We start from the raw sequence: 20,807 nt of genomic DNA, 5'->3' as shown, positions 1-20,807 counted from the left end.
TCCCTTCAGTAATTCGTAAGCTGATTTTCATGGCTCAGTCTTCATAATGACTGATAAAGTGCTACCATGTTTAAGATCCCTCAATTTTATGTCCACCCCATGTTTCACATATATTCATTCTTTTCTTTCTCCACTAAGGTGATGTGTCTATGGATAATGACCTATTTAAACAACGTTACTGGAATGTAAAAAGAGTAAAGACCTCTAGTGGGAACCAGAGGCATATTCGCTTGATCTTTAGGACAAATATTAGCCAAGTGGTAGAATGTGATCTGATGGCAGTGGCAGAAATGAGTGCTGGCCAAAGGCATGCATATTAAGAAGCAGCTTTATCTCCACTTCATCTCAAGCCCTATCACTCTGAGCAACATTCCTGTTCCAGAAGTCCTCAGCGGTCACTCTGGTACTGAGTTGACATCTAAAAATTAAAGTGGTGATAAAACACAATAACTTAACAATGGAAATAACTGGCAAGTAGCTTTTTGATCTATGGCACTTAAGGAGAGACTGAAATACAAATTCTCATGAGGCCATGGAGAAATTCCCAATTAGACGATGTTGACGGATGGGCTGTAGAGATGGTGCATATACCTTCTCGGGATTTCTAGGGCTTTATTTCCTTATTCGAGGGCTGGGACTAGCCACTTCTTCTATTATCAGAGATTATAAGTGACTAAGCCCAGCACCAGATTCTTACTAAGAAAGATTTCTATCAGTTGTTTATAAAGTTGAATACAGACAAACCTGATTGATCATGGGATTTTACGATGGATCATTAACTGAGTGTGCAAAAGATTCTGAAGCAGTGCCTCTTCTCAGCACATAGGAATGAAATGTATTTTAAAAATTCAAAATATTACCTGTATCAGGCATAAAGAGAAGAAGCAAATCAGTCTGAAATTCCATGAGTAATGAGCCCTGGAATAAGAATATGCTTTTAAAACAGACTGCTTAGAAGAACAAAATGTTACAGGATAATGTAACCCTGGTAATTTTTCATTGGAACTTTCCACCCACGACTTCTGAAAGGAAAAAGTACTCTTGGGTCTGTGCTACCCAATGTGCTTTTACTGTTTCCTTAATAGTAGCTGACATATTAGCTGTTGAGCAGAACGTCCTGGGACTTCTCACTATGGCTTCATTATTCCTTTTTTATTCTGTGAAGTGGCATTCCTTGTTAGTTCTGAAGTGGAAAATGCAGGTATTATAACTCACCATATTCGTTCAGAAGAAGTAAAACTGAAAAGATATTAAACTATTTTTTTTCTATGTCTGAAAAGATTTGCTAGAATAATTCAACTCTCAACTCCTCTATCATATGTAATTGGGATAACTTCATAACCAGTTATTAATATAATAGAAAAACTTAAATTAATGTGATAAAAGTTGATGTCATTTGTTTTGAACTGTTAGAATTGTTATTAGAAATTTAGAATAAATTGAGAATTCATTAAAAGAATGCTTAGCCACTAGGCTAGGTTCCCCTTATTTAGTCTACTGTTTGGAAGGACCCACGTTCCTATACCACCGAACCCTAGTAATGTTTGTTGAATAAAGAGAGAAGGCATTGAGAACCACACTGGTGTGGCCTCATTGAATTTCAAGCACAGAGATTATGGTGAACTCACCAAGAAGAGAGCAGAGAAGGGAGCACGGACCTTCTTAGGACACTGTCTCTGTGGAGTTCCAGAATAACAATGCCTTCAAGCTTGTATCTTACAAAGTTGAATAACTCATCTTGTGGATGACAGGGGTCCCTCTCTTCCTCTACTCTTCATTCCTAGCTTACTAATAGAAGAAAAGCAAACAACAGAAAAGCAGCTGGAATGATATTTAAACTTTTGCCTGCTCCATTTTTTGTAGGAAGTCAAAGTTCATGACAAAATCAAATATTTGGATCAGTTCAGTATTTAGATGACTATCACTCATTACTCCTTTCCTCTGAGGGCTACAGGCAAGTCTTGTTGGCAATACCAATAAAGATAATAATCCTGTGAAAGGTAATCCTGAAAATCAGCAGATTGGTTCTCCCTTGCTTAGCTATGCATCCAGGTATTTTAAAAGTAAAACATGGTAGAATCATCTTCAAATCAAGGCCTTGCCTCTTACTGACTGTAACTGAGCAAACTATTGATACTTTACTTACCTGAACTTCAGTTAATTCATCTGTACGACTGACAAAACTCCTGCTTTGTAGCGTAACGTGAAGTGTCTGGAGTCCCTGGAAGTTAGTAGATACTCAACAGATTGGACTTAATATATTACGGGTCCAAATAGATGGACCAAATACTCAGACAGGTTTCCTCCAAAAATTTCACTGCTATCTATCTATTCTCCACATTCATTTGCTAATACCTAAATTCTCTGATACACTGTGTACTCCTTATCACTATAAACTCAATAGTAGTTTAATTTTAGAAATTTTAGAAAAAGTGAAAATAAATTGAGTTTCTATGAAAATCATAACAACCATTGATCTAATCCTGGGGTCACATTCCCATCAAATTCCTTCCTATCTCTTCTCCCAAACCCTTGTATAAAAGGGGCAACTATTCAACAGGTGTTCCAGCAAGCGCTAATTTTCAAATAACTCTCATTGTGTGAATCCCACACTCACAGCAATCTTGTGTTAAACCATTTGTTTTATGCTTAATCCCATTAACACACGCAGTTCATGTGTCCCCAGAGCCTTCATGTATTTAATAATAATTATTTGGTCCATGCATGTTATTTTAAAATTCAAGAGGCATAATCGTTATGCATGACTTGAAAGCAAAATCGTTGCCTGAATATAAGACATTTAGCAGTACTTGCAGCTACAGGCACTAAGCCCCCTTGCGGAGTAGACACAGTTGAGATATTTTACAGTGATTTGAGGTTCACCCAAACTCATGTCCATGGACCCAATGAATCTAACTGATACTTGGTACTGGAGGTCTTCAGGGTTTTGAGAAGAGTGGGAGGTGGAGTTTGAATGGGATATCCATTGTGTCTTACCCAGATGGCATTGGAAAATGGATGGAAGGAGACAGAAAGTGGGAAGCATGGTGGACAGCATATAGCCATGCTTTGGAAAAGGCTTGAGTCTGTTTGTCTGGACTGTGCGTGTGACACAGTCAGGGGCACAAAGACATGGATTTTCTCCAAAACGAGGAAAAACATGTCATGGCTAGGCTGGACAAAACCCTTAACCCTGAGTCTTTCTGGCAGAGAGAAAGTCTCCTTCAGGTGCCGCCAGCATGGAGCCGTTGAGTCACCCCATGTTATGGAGCGTGTCCCAGGTGATTACAATAGAAACCATTATGGCTGGGGTTGGCCATGCTGTTCTCATTTTTAGGGCCTATTAGTTGTTCCATTATACGACCCAATTTACTTCAGACATTTCAACTGCTTTTTAACTAAAGCTTGGTAAAAAGTTTCCTGGTAGTAAAAACTCCCTTGTGTTTTAAAGTGACTCTTAGTGTTATGGGGGTTGAATGGGAGAAGGTTAGGGGGCGGTGTAGGGCACAGGATTTCTTTTGACGTTTAAGTGATGGTAGCTGACAGTCTGTTTTGTACTCATCAGTGGATCTTAAGATATTTTCATATGAGTGGGTAAGATTTATTTGTGTCAGCAAATTACCCAGAGGGCCAGCATATAACACCAAAATCCAAATCTCAAAGGATGTTCTCATGTTCTCTTGAAGATACTGTGCTTTCTTATATTAATAGATCAACTCGTAGGTCAAATCAGCTTATTAAGTAATAGCATAAATCTGAATGGTTGGCCTGTTTATCAGGGCAGGACAGATAACCATCCAAATGATGAAGCCAGAAATTCTCTTTTGGGCCATGGCTGGATCGTTTTGACCATATATATTAGCTAAAATCATAGGGAAGGGTTAGAAACCTTGGGCCAGCCAGGGTCCAGTTTACCTGATTGTTCTCTCTACAGATTGTCCCTCCTTATAGGACATCTCCCCCTCTTCCCTGCATCAGACACAGCCTCGCTGCAGCCCACCTCTGTCTGGGACCCAGACCAGGGCAAGGGGAGTGAGCTGTGTAGGAGTGAGATTTCAGGAGGTGCTCACTCACCTCAGGTCTGGTTCAGAGACCAGCCAACTGATGCTCCTCCTGTGTCTGGCTGTGACTTCATGCCATATTCACAACCTCCAGGACTGTATTTTGTCGCTGGCACTGTCTTAAGCACCCACTTTTCCTGGAACCATCCTATTTTCACACTTCATCCTACAGAAGCCATGAAGTGGCTCTTATTATCCTTGACATTCAGGTGAAGCTCAGAGGGGTTGAGAAAGTTGCTCTACGTTTCATAGCAGATGGTAAGGGACCCTGGGGCTTGAATCTGGTATGAGGTCAGCCTCTTCGTGTCCTGGTTCTGATGGCTTGTGCTCTGGGACAGAGGCTCTTCCTGTCACCCTATTCCCACACCCATTCCTAGGCCTGGGGTCTCATATTCCTTTGTCACAAATGCCATCTGTGAGTTCCCTGGCGATGCATCCCACTCTCTGACAAGCGATCCTGCTTTCAGCTACCTGCTGGAGCTTCCACGATCACTTACTCTTGGTCTGGTTGTTGAAGGTGGGTGCCTCTGGACTCCTGGTTTCACCACTTAATGACTTGTAACCTGAAGAAGCTACTTAACTACTCTGCACCTTGTTTTTCTCATGTGCAAAGTGGAGATCCTATAAATCTGTGCCTCAGAGGCTGTTGGGATGATTCAATGAGGCGTGATCTGTAAGTCCCTTAGAACAGCACCTGACCATTGGCAGTGTTCAGTCAATGTCAGCAATTATTATGATGCTTTCTAAGGTTGGAGATTTCCTTTCCTCTTGGAAGACTTCCAAGGTGCCAGTTGCCTGAGCTTACTGTCTGCAGGACCATTTTCTGGACTATACTTCTCTGGCACATAGAGGTGGGCTTGTTTCCGGGTCCCCCCTAAACTCTGTAAACCACTGCAATGAGCAGGGCCCTACCTTGACTCAGTAGATAGGCTGCCTGCACTCGAAGTTGGCTGAGGTACAGTACAAGGAATACAGTGATGGGAGAGGGCCTGAAATACGCCTGCGAGCAGAATGACCTGGTCACAGTCTTACAGGCTGTGACCCAGAGCTGCCTTGACCTCAAACTTCCTCTGAGCGGGAACCTGCACCATTTGTCCATCCCCAATGCTGAGAAGCGCAGCTGTCATTGGTGAAAGACATTACTGGCCCTGGAGATAGTGAGAAGCATAGATTTTGGGTTAGAAAGGTTGAGATTGAGAGAGAGAGAGAGAGAGAGAGAGAGAGAGAGATTTGACAGAATTGGCTCACATCGGTGTGGGTCTGGCAGATGCACAATCTGTAGGGTGGGCTGCAGGCTGGAGACCCAGGGAAGAGCTGATGCTGCAATTCATGTTTGAAGGTCTGCCTGCTGGCAAAAGTCCCTCTTTGGGGATATCAGTTTCTTTTTAAGGCCTTTAACTGCCGGAGGCCCACCCACATTATGGAGGGTAATCTGCTTTACTCAAAGTCCACTGATTTACATGTTAATCTTATGTAAAAAATACTTTCACAGTAATATCCAGACTTCTTTGGCCAAATACCTGGGTGCAAAGACTTAGCCAAGTTGATACGTAAAATTAATCATCACACTGGGCCTTTGAAATGGACTGGATGTTGCACACACTTTCATCCTCCACCTGGGACCACTGTGCCCTCACATTCCTGGTATGAGTTATCTCAGGCCAAAATCACTGTCTAGTCTTATGCTGTCATGGTAATTAAGAAAGTATCCTCTTTTGGTGACCATGGGGCTTTTCAGGTGGACAGGTAACATGCTCATGAAAATGGCAGAAGTATCTTTGTAGAATATTCTCCAGATATGGAGTGGGTCCTTCTGTGACTCTTATCAACAGTAGAATCACACACATGCACACACACACACACATGCACACGCATGCACACACAAATGCTGCTTCTGGTATTCAAACACAGAACGTTCTGATTAGGAAACTTTGTTCTGGAGGGAAAATGAGAGGAATTTTTGAGTTATACCCCTGGAGCCTCACTTCTCTGTGGCAGATACATAAAGAAAGGACAGTTTGCTATTATTGGTTCTCTGACTGAGGACACTCAGAAGATGGCGTTATGTAGGGGACTGACATTCTGCATTTTGCCGCACAGTTACAAAAGAACACTAGCTTATTAATAACATAATGAATTATTATGATGGCAGAGAACACTTTGGTGCTTATGATATGCTTCTGAGATTCTATGGATGTTGGAAGGAACAAAAATATGATGCTTTAATGCTCCAAGTTGTACATGCAGTACACATTGTAATTGTTTGGGAAACTGCTCTGTCGTACTTTTAGAGGAATGACATCAATGGACAAACATTATTTTTTATGCCAAGGAGGTAGTAAAATAGTGCAGAGGCTGAGCGATCTGAGCGAGCAGGGAACTGAACTGCCTGGACCTCCTTGTTGTCATTTCTGAGTACTTCATTTTCCCTCGTGGGACTGGCAGCTATTTTGAAAGAATGTGGATGTAGAAGTCACAGCTTACAAATGAAAACTTCAGCTCTGAAATCAAAAGCTTTCTGTCACGCCTGAGAGAAAGGAAAAGTTAAAGGGGTTTAAACTCTGCTGAATGAGACCTGTGACTCTGGAAGGACAGTTGTTTTTCTGCAAAGTCCAGAGGTTGCTTTTTTCAAGGTTCCCGTCCTGGGAGCTGGGTCTGGGGCCTCCAGCACGGAACCCCTCTGCGTGTGGTCACAGCCCCTGGTCCACACTGTCCAAGGCTCTCTCTGAAGTGGCACCTCCCCAGCTCCCTGGCTCCATCCCTGGGCTCCACATCTGGCCTCTTGCTGTTCACAGGCGTACCCCTCCCTCCAGGGATTCTCCCAGAATCCCTTGCCTCTCGAGTCTACATTTCAGATGTTCCCATGCTCTTTGCCTGTAAGACCCTCACTCTTTTATCATTTTGGACCAACTTCTCCACTTTTACTCTAGAATTTATACTGCTTCTCTTCTCCAGCAGCCATCTCTTCTACTAAACATTGAGGAGTTTGATGTCGCACAATGCTTGACAACTTGCTCTAGGACCCGACTGATCTCAAAGGCTTCAGATCCCTCTAACCGTTGGCAGTCAAGAGGACAGTATAGCTGTCTTCTCCCGTATCCCAAAACAGCAACAGAAGCCAGGGCTGAGACCCCCTGAGGGCTTATCTGACTTAATTACCATGGAATGTTCTGTGAAAAGGGCAGCAATATGTGTTTCTCTTGTAGCAGTTCATGGCACACACATAGGCTGACTCATATTTGGGGAATTTGGGAATAGCATATTTTATAACAACACTGAAACCAAAGTCATTTATATTCTCCCTATGTGATGTTCCTTTCTTTAGTTATTTGGGTAATTTCAGCGGATGTAGGGCATTAGTCAACATCCTCTCTTTAGGGGAAAGAGATATTTTTAAGATCCAGAGGGTTAAAGCTAAGCTTGGGGGGAAAGGAGCTGCAGTGTAGATTGGAGGAATAAATGAGCCTCCTTCTCTCAGTGTGTATGGACAAAGAGAGAAGGCAGGTTTTGTGTGAACCTCAACACACTTCCAATTGATTGCAATGGAATACAGACTGGAGTTAGGAGCAACCCTGCCAGGAGTGCTTTGGCTCTTATTAGTTTCGTACGTGATGGTTGAATGTCCAACTGCTAGCACCTGCATCTCCGTGCCTCAGGGCTTTTTCTAGCTGCTAGAACTTTCTCTGTCCACAGTAGATCAGAAGTACTGAGGCGCCTCACCCCTGGGTCAGCCTTAAATCAATGACTGTCAGGACCTGGAGTATACATACCTCCACTCTCTCACCCGAGGATAGGACAACCCGTCTACACTGGTTCCCAGCTTCCGGAGGTACTCACATCCATGTATCAGGGCCGTGATCCTGATTCTGTCACTGATAGTGAACTTGGCGAGACAGTGCATACGCCGAGCTTCCTCATCTGCCAAGTAATTATACTCCAGCCGAGCTACCCCACAGCAGCAGTGTAATGTACCTCTGCCCGTCCTAAGTCTAGCGGGACCACCCTGCCATCATCCCTTCCATGTGCCGCTGCCACAGGGGGGACACATGTACCAAAATAAATGCCTGCCGTTGCTGCATGGCAAGTGTTCAAAGGAAAGCAGTGGGGCCTTTGTTGGCATCATTGTTTTAAATGAAATAAAATTCCATTTGACTTTTTGATGAAAGTAAATCCAATTTATGTCACTTGGTCCTACTGCTGCCTGCACGGGCTCTCCTGTGTCTGAATTGCTCTCTCTTCCACTTACAGGTGGTTTCCCTTCTTTTTCCTTCCTCGATTCATGCTGCTATCTTCCAACTCCTTGAGAGCCACGGGGCTCTGCACACAGTTGACTGAAACGAGCTGAGTGCCTGCTTGTTACCCATTGTGGGGACGAACTGATGGGACCCTGACCTTTGTCTCAGGTGAACAGCTGACTGGGTACCAGGCTGGAGAGAGCCCTGGGCTCCATGCCTTTGGAACTGAGTGCCTGGGGCAGCCCTGAGGGGTCTGCTGGGTACTTAGAACTCCTGGGCGTCTCTCCTGCAAATCCTCCTCCAAAATAGCCTTTTCTGAACAGCATTTCCTCTCAGCTCCTCCAGAGACTTTCCTTCAGGGACAAGCTTTAGAATATGTGCCAGTGCGTGTGTGTGTCCCAGCTTCACACCTTTTGCAGACACAGAATGGCCCATATACTTACGATTCAGTCCAACAGCCTCCTGTCAAATGACTCAACTGTTCCCAAACTCACTGGGCTGTTCCAGGCCAATTTGCCCTGTTTGCTTCTCACCTCCTGCAGTACAGCAGCCTGGATGCTTGGGCTGATGTTCATCACCTGCAGTACACTGGAGAAATCTTTGAGAAATCAGAGCTCTCCACCCCAGTCAGTCCCTGACTATCAATTTCATGTCAGAGCCACCGAAGCCAGTCAGTGTGATGACAGGCCCTCCAATCAGATGCCCTCTGTGTTGGATGCTGTAACATCCTTTGACAAACATGTCCAGTTATCCATTCACAGCCTCTGGAAGTGGTGAACAGGGATTCTCACCTATGACAATGGTGAGAGTAGCCTAACAAGCTGTGGAAAGTGACAGCGCCTGGCGAGCCGAAGCTCTTGTGACTTCCTCTTGCAAAGTGGTGTTGATTCACTTCTTCCACAGTCACCAGGAATTAGTATAATTGGACTCACATATTTGCAAACTTTGCATCTGTTTTTCCTTGCAGATATTGGTGAATATACCAAATAATCCTTTTAAAATATATTTGCGGGGGAGAGAAAGAGAATAAATATGATGAAATTTGTGCTGCACTGAAGAGCTCAGGACCTGATCAATGTTGCTCTAAAACACCTCAAATTAGTATTTACTTACTGCAGATGGAAGATGTCTGCACTGGTTGAAGTTTAGCGTTTTCCACAGATCTCATCTGAAAAAGGAGCAGCAAAGGAACAAACATTTTCCCTTCCTGCTGTCCTCTTTGGATATGCTCACTGCTTCCCAAACAGCTAGATGGAGCTCTTTCCTCTTTGATTAACCGGAAGCCATTTTGGGAAATGGTCAAGTAAGAGGACTATCCATCCTGGAATTACTCAGGGAACGTATCTTCCTGGAGACAGGGCCACTGATGAGAGAAGACGGGGTGGAAGGAAGGTGGACTGGCGTTATCTAATAGGTGATTTGTCTGGAAGAAGCTCTCAGCAGGCTAGTGCACAAAAATGATGCAGGGTGGAAAACCACCCCCGTGTGTGACATGGCCAATTGCATTACTCAAGGTGATGCCTTGAGCGAGTATCTTGGAGTGAGTCAAGCAGAGTGGGCATGATATTTGCTTGATAAACCCTGAGGCGAGTCATTCCACCAAGCGGACTTTTCTCTAAGTGGTTAAGTAAACCTTGCATGCTTTTCCCCCCAAGGGTATTTCGGCATTCAGGAAAAAAAAAAAGACTGTTGGAAACTTTAGACTCCGATAGGAGATGGCAAACACAAACTTTGCTGTTTGTTTTTAAAGAGAGAAACACAGATTTCAATCTTGTCTCCACTCAGCCATAAGATTCTTGGAGACTAACATATCCCAACATTCTGTAAACTGACTTAATGTTGTGTCTTAGGCAGTAAATACATTTTGTTTTGGGGTATGATGGACAGAGGCTTTTGTGTTAAGGAAAAGCTCATATTGAAGTTCAAACATGGCGTGATGAAGTGGGATAACGTTTTCCAACATTTTATTATAAACATTTTCAAACATGCAGCAAAGTTGAAAGAGTTTTAGTTAACACTTGTATAGACACTGCCTAGATTCTACCATTAACATTAGACTATACTTGCTTTGTCATTTGTCTACTATCTGTCTATCATCTATCTATCTCACCTCCATTCATTAAATCAATTTAGATTTTAGTACACTTCTCCCTACATGCGTCAACATATGTATCATTAGTGGAGTTCAATATTTATTAACTGATTTTTCTTTTTATGTAAAATTTACAGTCATTGACATGCACAAGTTTTAAGTGTACACATGCCAAGTTTTGGGACATCATTACACCTATATTAACCATGTGGCATGAGAAACTTCCCCAACCAGGGATCGAATCCATGGTCCCTGCCGTGGAAGGGCGGAGTCTTAACCACTGGACTGCCAGGGGAGTCTCTGTGTTACCTAACCTTTATCAAGCCATAGAACATTACCCCAGAAGTTCTCTCATGCTTCTTCCAAGTTAATTCCAACCTTCCTCACCCCCAGAGGCAACTATTACTCTGATTGTTTTTTCAAGTGAGAGAATTTGGTGGACACATATTTCTCTTCTGGCAAACAGATACAAAAAAACCCCCTATTAAATATACCATAGAATACCATTCATAAATTATATCTACTGCCTATGTTTTAGGAAAAAATAGAAAAACAAACTTTGGCAAAGAATGGCAAGACCCTCTGCCCCACAGTAACCTTAAGGGATTTGACATTCACCCCCCTATGAGTTTCACTTGGGCAGGCACCCCAGGGTGTTCTCCTGGAGCTCCAGAGTATAATGGAAGCTTAAGTTGCTGTGATTTTTTTAAATAAGAGCTTTAAAATACCTATACAATATGAAGTTTTTTATTTTCCTATCCAAGTCATTCAAACAGACCTATCCCTTTTATAACACGATCTTGCATTTATAACCAAAGTGACTTTCTCCCAGAGTACAAGGTTTGAAGAAGGTGCTTCAAAGGATGACGGTATTCCCCCCACCTCTGTGTGCAGCAGCCATCTTACAGTTTTGAAGTTTTCCAGATTAGCTGAAAATGATGTGTTTGACCAGCTCAGAAGTCAATTCATAAATTTCCTTTTTACGTGAATCGAAAGAGCCTGAGCTCAATGGCAAAGATCCCAGGATGTGGACAAGAAAAGTGGGGGACAAGCTTCAGTGTCATGTCGGGGAAGTATGCAGAATTAGTCCCAGTTCACTGGGTGGGTTTGAGAAAAAAAATGCTTGTGTTATGAATGTAGTATGATGCAAGGCATTTCTAGAGTAATTAGACCCTAACATTTGACTCTGAAGTGTAAAAGAGAGAATATGAAGTCATTTTGTACCCTAAGGCCTCTAACAAGTTTCACGTAAGAATTAGAGACCCAGAAAAAAAAAATCTCTTTTCTTCTTCAGTTGTACATGACCCTCCAGGAACAAGCTCCAAAGTTGTGAGACATGGATCATGACAAGGACATCTCCTCTGTCCAGCCAGATACCACTAGAACCAGCTCCTCAGATTAAGGGTTTTGCAGGAAAAGGAGCCATAGGCCACTAGTCTGGGTAATGACCTCATTTGTTAAAAGCAGTTAATCCATTTGTATTCTGCCTTGTAGACAAAGAAATAAATAAGTAATTTATTGTAAACAATTTCCAGTTGGATTTTTCCAGATCTGGAAAGAGTTTTTCTCTGGTTCCGGTCAGTTATCCCCTTATTTGTAGATTTCTGACTGCCTGCACAGTTTTGAGGGTTCAATGACCAGGACAGACTTCATTGCACGGTCATTTCCTCGATGCCAGAGCTGAGGCTGGGAGACATGTCTGTCCCTGGGCATCCTCCCTCGAGTTAGCCAGGCCTGCCTTCCCTTCTTGTTGGACTGGCATTCTCCCAGTGGAGTCTGTTTGCTCCCAGGTCTGTCTCCGTTGGTATCCTGAGTTTGTTTTCATTCTCAGATAAGCTCCCCTCCCCCGGACCAGAGGATCACCTTTCTCTGTGGAGTGCCTTAAGTCTCAGCGAGACTAGACACCTTATTTCTAAGCTTTCTCCTGGGAAGCCTCTCACAGAGCAAGGACATCTCTCCCTGCAGACACAAATGATGCATCTCATCGTATAATACAGAAAAGCTCCTTTACATCCATGCTATTCATTATGAATTTTCTCCCTGCGTCTGATTTTGACCTCTAAGAGAAGTATATAATTACCCTGAAATAATATGGATTAAGAGAATTGTCAATAATATTAATAACCATTGAGAGAATTGCTTTCCTGTTTGTCTTATCCCTACCCAGGTGGGTGGGTTGCATATTTACAGAGGATAACCACGCTAGAGAAAAGTAAACTTAGGAGCGAGACCAACTCCTACTGAATTAATTAATTTAACAAATACTTATTGAATGTCATCCATATCCCGAGACCCGAATGGGTGCTGAAAAAGTAAAGAAATAAGACCTCGTCTCTACCTCTCAAACTAATGGGAGAGCAAGAGAAGTAAAGAACTTTCCTTAAAAATCGGCCAAAGTGATTGATAAAATAGATTTAAAAGCCAAGTGCTGTGGACCAGGATTTTAAATGGAGGCGGTGTCTCATTTTGACTGAGATGATTGGAAATGGTGACACAAAGATATTGAGGGCAGCTGGACCCAGACCTTGAAGAACAGGTAGAGGTTTGCTGAAGAGTGAAGAAAGTTCCAGGGCATTCCTGCAAAAGGAAGCAATAGATGCCGAAAATAGAAGTCAGAGGATACAGCATATACTTGGAAACGTGTTGGAGACAGGAGAATAGATGGTTTGGAATCAGACGGTCCTAAATTCTGTCCGTGGTCTGCCAATTATGAGAGGGTTGTCACCTAACCATCTGAGGTGTGGTTCCTTAAGTGGGAGTATCAATATCCTAATATTGATACTTCACAGGGCTGGGAGGATGAAATGAACCAGGGAATCGAGGCACATGGTGAATGCGTGTCATTGGGGTGGGAGATAGCTTACAGGACGGGAGGGCTGTAGGGGAATTCATCTGTCGTGGTAGGTCAGAGCCCGACGGAGAAGGACCTCCTGTCTTAGCCTAAGGAGAGTGGGGACTCGGGGATAAGCCATGGGGAGGCTTCAGCATTTTCTTAATCAATTAGGGGAAACTGACTAATGTGATCTGTGTTTTAAGTAGTTAACACCATTTGCCACATGGAAGATGGCCCAGTGATGAAGGAGACTGAAAAATAGGGAGAGCATTGGGGCAACTCTCGCAATTATCTGTGTAAGAAAAGTCAGAAACCCTAAATTTAAAATTTTTTCCATACAAAACTGGTGCACACATAGCGGAGAAATTTGGAAATTAGAAAAAAGAAAAGGGGGAAAATATCAGCCATGGTCCTGCCACCTACAGGCAAATAGAGTTATAAATACCTTGGTGTACTCTGTACAAGGCTATTTTTGTGTAAGTTTTGTTTGCTCTACATAATTCTGCCCATACTAAATCCTGCTTACAAAACCCTCCAACACTTTATCATGTGCATGGTTCTACATTCATATACACTTCTCTTAATCCTCATTTTAAGAGATTAGTTATTATGAATCTGTAATGAACGTTTTTGTGCCTTAAATGTTTTCCATATTTAACAGCTTTCTCGTAGGATGGATTCCAAGAAGTGGGATTAACTGATGAAACTATACTTACACTTGAGAAGTTTGGGGACATTTGCATGCTTTCATAGATATAAAAGGGTGCCATATATTAATTGATAAGTAGTAAACAATTATTATTTTAAAATGTTTCTTAGTTTTAAGAAAATGACATTACCTTTTTGTTTTCATCTGAATTTCTTTGGAAAGATTTTTCTCGTACCTTCTCTTGAATATTTCTTATATTATTTGAGTAATACTAAATACTGATGATATGTCAAGCAATATAGTATTAAGACCTAGAGCACTGGGATCTTCCAGTTCATACATTATGCCTCTTACCCATCCAGGGACTCTGTCTCCACATTGCAAAATAAGGACTCCTGTATCCATTCTCTCAAGGACTGTGTTATAGACTCCTGGCGGTCTGCTCCCCAGTATTTGCTGCAACATGATTTCTTTCTGCCCATAATTCACCAAGCCTGGATCTTCTGATAAACTTCATAGAAAGAACATCAGTCACTGTCTTGAGATTTAAATGCCAGGGGCAGCGCCAACAAGTGAACTAGACCATTGCTGGTTATATTACAGAACGCTGCCTCTGTCTCTCCCAAAGCTGCACTTTAGGGGGCTTTTTAATAGAATCTCACCTTCATGGCTGGGATTTCCAATGAAACCCACTGAAGAAGCCCTCTTGCCTGAAATAAATCTGACAGTGAAATTATACTGAAATACGCAGAACATGTCATACACCGACTATCAAATTCTCCAGCCATCTTTGAAAGCAAAAAAGTGGCTCCAAAAGCAACCTGGCCCGGTCTTGCTCACAGAGTGAATCTCGGTCAGTATTGGTTGAATGAATGAAGAACAAACTTCTTTAAGTTACCCATCGCTATTTGAAAGAGGACTTGAAAATTTTATTTAACCATGCTGATAGCTTACTAGAAAAGAGGCAAATTAAGACAATGTTACTCAGCTTGTCGAATGTAAAGAAAGGTGTGTGTTTTCAACAGTCTAAATGCCAATAGTTAGTTGACGGAAGTGACCAGAAAGGGCAAGCTGGGAGAGAGCTCCTTCAGAGTCAATGGGAAATTCACAGAATGCCCCCGCCACTTGTAAATCTGTTCTAGTAAGCCATCCCCTTCTGTTTGGTGGGTTCTCGATCCTTGTGGCGTTCTTAGCAATGCCACAAACCAGGCGCTGGCACCAAAGCTGATGGACTGTGAATGGCTGAAAAGAGGAAGAAACAGTTATTAAAGCAAACCAGAGTTTATAGTTTTCCCATCTTAAGGGTTTTTGGAGCCCCAGCTGCTCTGGGTTTGAGTCTCCATCTGTATTTGCTCTCTGAGTTGGGGAGAGAGTCAGTGGAACATCCTCTGTGACTGGTGAGTTAGGTGCCTCTGCAGAAGCTAGGGCTTTCACCTTGGCATCCTTTGGCCCATGGTGATGGGTGGAGGGCGGTAGAGGAGCAGGAGATGGACTGGTTGCTCTGAAATGGAAAACAGCTTTCGCACTGGCTGTCTCCCCCACCCTGTAGGTGAGAAGATCCAGAGTGTGTCCTAGCATAGTCTCCTGAGAAGTGCTTCCAACTTGAAGGTCAGCCCTTCAAAATTAACATGGGGTGGGGAGGCTGTCTGTGGGACGAAACAGCTTTGTCCTGGGATTTGAGGTGACAATTCTAAGAAGCTTGTGACTTCTGCAGGATGGGGCAGTAATGCCACAAGCATGAGGTGCTGTAATAGTTCAGAGAAGATGAAGGAAGGAGTTTCACAAGGTCAGAGAATCGGGCTAATCTGGAGTTTGCGCAATGGACATTTTTTGTTTGTTTTTGTTCTTAAAGTTAATAAATTATTTTATGTTAAGTGAAACAGTTTTTTTTTCTTCAAGCGATACATGTTCATGGTAAAAAAAAAAAAATACAGATAAGCAGACATGCCCACACCTGGATTTGATCCCAATAGCTGGAGACACACACACACTGCAGCTACTTTTCTTTCTTTCTTTCTTCCTTCCTTCCTTTCTTTCTTTCTTTCTCTCTTTCTTTCCTTCCCACTCTCTCTCTCTCTCTTTCTTTCTATCGGTCATCTCTCTCTATATATTAAACTGTTTGAAGGTATTCATATACACTGTAATCAACTTTATTATTTGCTTTTGCACTGAAAAATATAACTTCAAAATGTGTTCATGGCTTTTTATATTTTCTACCATGTAATTTTTAGTGACTGTGGAGCCATCCATGGTACAGATATCAATAATTTAATTATGCCACAACTGCTGGACATTCAGGCTAACTCCAGGATTATAAACAGAACTTGAAAAAACACATTTAAAACTCTGTGACCATTACTCTCTGTTCACATTTTTAAGTCAAATTTCTGAGATTCACGGGAATTACTGAGTTTTTAGCATGCCTACTTTTAATGTGTTAACATCTAACACTCTCCTAAATGCTAGGAGATCAGCTTCAATTTCTTTTTAAAATAACATTTTCTTTCTGAATAAATATTTTCAGTTGCTTTTCAATCAGAAAATTGCTTTCCTAACTTTGTCTGTAGGATAAGATCACTCACATAATTCTTAGAAATGGTAGCAACAACCACAAAGGTAAGTTAAGAAAAAGAAGAAAATAAGAAAAGATAAAAAAGCAGACTAAGGCTTATGGGCCAGGTCGATAACCCCCAGGGGGACATGAAGACCATCACTTACCCAAAATGACTACTTTCCACCCAGAACTCTGACCACTTTTATATCTTCCTGTTAGTCCTTTTTATATTTGGGGCCTATAACTCAGTTACTTGTATACTTTTCATAACTAGATCACAAGTTCCCAGATGACACATCGTGGCCATTTTCATCTTTATTTTGCCTATAGATTGAAGACACTGAAATACTTGCTGAATGGATAAATGCTTTATTATCTTGATTCACTCTACTTCTCAGAATGTGTGTTTCAGTGTTTGCCAAAGAGGTACACATATAAGTTGACATCCTTGGATATTCCTGGACCGGATAGGCACACTTGTGGGCAGGAAATGTAAACCATTTGCACAAAACAAAGGGACATATATGGTCCTCATCAAAGGAAACCCAAGCCTTTTTTATACTGGGGTTCAATTAGTCTCAATTCAACTGAGGTGCTGAGGAAGTGAGCACAGTAATCCTTCTTTCTCAGTTGAGTTTTAGGTTAATTTGTCATTTGACTGTATTTACAGAAGTTCCTTCTGTGCCTTTCTGTTCCTTTTTGGAGCCTATTTAGGGTATTTGGAGGCTTGTGACAAACATTTCTTCTTATTTGTCCTGCTTGGTTGTCTGTGTTCAAGTACAGAGTTTGTTTCTTTCTAATGATTATAAATACTTGAGCAGAAATACGTGGAAAGAATAACCAGAGCCTGAGCTCTTGCCCACTTCCCCTAAATTGGGATGTTGTTCTCTTATGAACTGAGTGGTACAAATTGTAAAACACTGGGAAAGTATCAATATTTCTTAAATAACGTATTATGGGTGCGCTCCGACATGAATGTTATCTATGAGAATTTCTTCTGAAAAAATATGGTATTCTGTGCAGGATGAAGTTGACTTAGACCACTGAATGCATAAAATGGATTTGAAATCAGGTCTGTTGTAGACACAGCCCTTATTTAAGGAAATTGTCAGAATGTAGTTCAAAAATCGTGTGCTTAAATGATTTTTATGATTTTTTAAAAAAACCATGTTGAAGTTTTGACAAGCTTTTGGCCTATTCCCACGATTCTCCATCTGGGCACTCATAATGATTTCTTACTTCGTGTAGCATTTGCTCTCAGACATCATTCCCTTACACAGAGCCCTGTGGGTTGAGAGGAATAGAAAAACACTTTGTGTGTGTGGTTTTTCTGGGTTTTTTTTGTTTTTGCTGTCAAAAGCATTGTGAGAGCAAGTGTGCAGTCTCCCTAGGTGTGTAATTAAAGAAGTCAATAACATTAAAACATGTTTCTCCGCATGCTCTTTACATATCTTTACCTGTATAGACTGACACAGTTCTTTTTCTGTGTCTTGTTTGGGACCGTGGTATTGTCTCGTTCATAAAACATTTGGGTTTGTTGAACACCTTTTACTGAATGCTTAATGGGTGTTAGCTACTGTGGAAAGGGCTATAATACACAAGTTTATTTAATCTTTGCGGTACACGGGCCCCTCACTGTTGTGGCCTCTCCCGTTGCGGAGCACAGGCTCCGGACGCGCACGCTCAGCGGCCGCGGCTCATGGGCCCAGCCGCTCCGCGGCATGTGGGATCTTCCCGGACCGGGGCACGAACCCGTGTCCCCTGCATCGGCAGGCGGACTCTCAACCACTGCGCCACCAGGGAAGCTCTATTTAATCTTTATAACGACCCTCTGAGTCAGGCTTAGAAGAATTCTTATCAGAAGGGGAAACTGAGGGCCAGAAAAAGTTGTGACAGGTGTGAGATTTTGGTTCCTTTGCATCAACTTCTTAAGTCACAGTTTCTTTCATTTGTGAAACCAAGGTAATGGCAATGACTCCTGGGGAAGTTGGTGTGTCATGTAAGCGGGGTCATAGATGGACGCAGGGGGCAGAGGGGCAGCAGACGTCACGGGCTAAGTTTTTAGCCTTTATTTGTAGTAGAGTGATCCTGACTTCTTTCAAAGGACCACGTGTGCAACTCAGATTCTGCTGAGCACATCTAACCTCCTGGGGACTGACCAAGAGGAAAGTTCACACCTGTCACCAGCTCACGGCCCTGCCTTTTGTTTGATCAAATATTGTTTAAAATATAAGTGGAATTGTATTTGACTAGCTTTTTGAAATAGAATTACACTGTAATTTTGGCACCAGATTTATGTACTGTAATTTAGTTATTGAAGTGAGTGTGTGTGTGTGCGTGTGTATGCACACATACTGATTTATTAGCTTTGGGTTGGAGCTTAGGGATGTAGAGCTTGAAAAGGCTCCCCAAGTGATTTCTGAAATACACATCTGATTCCGAATTGCTCCTTTACCAAATGGATCTAAATTAAAGAGTATTGAATACAGACACACACATCAGTCTTACCTACCGGATCATTGTGGTTTCACACTCTGATTTCAGGAACTTGTGGTCCTGGCACGGAAAGTGGTGGTCCCAGCAATCCTGGGAATATCTTAAAGCATAACAACATCTCCTCTGGTGGGAAATGATTTAGGCGCAGCTTTACTGGAAGGCAGAGCAGAATCAAGTGATTTTCAGGTATAAATTTGATGTCTGACTGAGGTCCAGCCTGGCCATCTTTTGATCAAGGATGACTGCACGTATGGTTAATCAGGGTTTTACACTTAGCATCCTGTGATCCTTTTCTTTTTAAAATTTATTTATTTATTTATTTATTTTTGGTTGTGTTGGGTCTTAGTTTCTGTGCGAGGTCTTTCTCTAGTTGCGGCAAGTGGGGGCCTCTCTTCATCGCAGTGCCCGGGCCTCTCTATCACGGCCTCTCTTGTTGCGGAGCACAGGCTCCAGACGCGCAGGCTCAGTAGTTGTGGCTCAGGGGTCTAGTTGCTCTGCGGCATGTGGGATCTTCCCGGACCAGGGCTCAAACCCGTGTCCCCTGCATTGGCAGGCAGATTCTCAACCACTGCGCCACCAGGGAAGACCCTGTGATCCTTTTCTATCGGACAAAGCACACCCCCCTTGTTTCCGCCTGTGGATTGCCCTACCTTTTCGTTACACTGTCAAAAATTAGCGATTTGCCAAGCACTTCTTCCTTACTCTGGTGCATAAGTGCTAAGTGTGGGTTTAGATTGACTGAGAATTTTCACTACCTTTTAGCAGGGCATGAAGTGCTTTAACAATGTTAATGTATAAGCTCTGCAATTCTGTAGACTGTGCTAAAAGGGAAAAATAGTAACATAGCCTGAATGTCTTTCCAGAGTTCAGCGTTTCCTCACTTCAGCTCCACGCCAAAGTTTGTGAACCTGAAATGCAGATAGGTAAGCCAAAACAAGATGAATTGGTGAATATCGAATATAAAAATAGCATCCATTAGGAAGTCTGAAGTGATAAATAACTCTGTGAGGTTTCGGACCCACAGATAAATGGTGGGAGAGGAGTTTAATCTTGAACATTCTATGAGTTGGGGAACTTGGACCCATATTGAGAGAAGCTCCTCCGTGATTTCACATTCCCCTAGGATGGTCACCACCAGGGAACATCTCCATTATCTTGCAGGCTTGAGACCTATCATGCCATCTCATGCCGTAAGACATGCGATTTGGGATTGAGATAACTGCATCTTCTGTTGAAATGCCAAATGTTTGAGACAGATGGGCAGTTCCAGGGTTGCCCAGTCCCAGAAGTCTGCATGGACCACTGATGGAGGGCACCATGAAATGAGCTTTGGATGTGACATTTAACTTTTCTTGATGCCATTAGAAATCGGGATATGGCTACCCCAGCCAGCCATTTCATCAAAATGTCCAGGAAATACTCAATATCATTTGGAATAGAGACTGGGCATAATTTCCTCACAATGACAGACCATGTTTTTTTACCTGCTGAAAATTATAGTTCTGGGGGTTGGAAGTCTGAGCCTGGGGGGTTAGCATCGTCAGAGAACAAGCTTTCTGGGGTCTTTCCTTATAAGGGCACTAATCCCATCAAGAGAACACCCGCCCACCCCCCCTTTAACCTTATCTAATTACCTCCCAGAGACTCTGTCTCCAAATACCATCACGTTGGGGTTTAGGGCTTCAGTGTAAGGATTTTGAGGACATAATTCAGGCCACAGCAGTGGCTCACCGGGCATCCAGGAGTGTCTCTGCCCCAGGGAAGCAAATGCTCAGGTCTTGCTTCTGCTAGCTGGTGCCAGTCTCTCTCCAGATTGCAGGTTAGTTGTTTGCCCTGTAACCCTGGTTCTCTGATAGGCTCAAGAGAAGTCCAGACTTTTCCATTTGC

The 20,807-nt window shown here is 42.6% G+C and overlaps 1 protein-coding gene across 1 annotated transcript in view; it reads right to left on the bottom strand.

Moving 5' to 3' along the window:
* Positions 1 to 20,807, bottom strand: part of COL4A2 (collagen type IV alpha 2 chain) — a 635,121-nt gene that overhangs the window by 389,623 nt on the left and 224,691 nt on the right. The window lies entirely within an intron of this gene.

This window comes from Mesoplodon densirostris, chromosome 17 (assembly GCF_025265405.1).
Source record: "Mesoplodon densirostris isolate mMesDen1 chromosome 17, mMesDen1 primary haplotype, whole genome shotgun sequence".
NCBI classification, from domain to species: Eukaryota; Metazoa; Chordata; class Mammalia; order Artiodactyla; family Ziphiidae; genus Mesoplodon; species Mesoplodon densirostris.
Note: the sequence above shows the minus strand (reverse complement) of the source record. Positions and strands in the feature narration are given on the sequence as shown.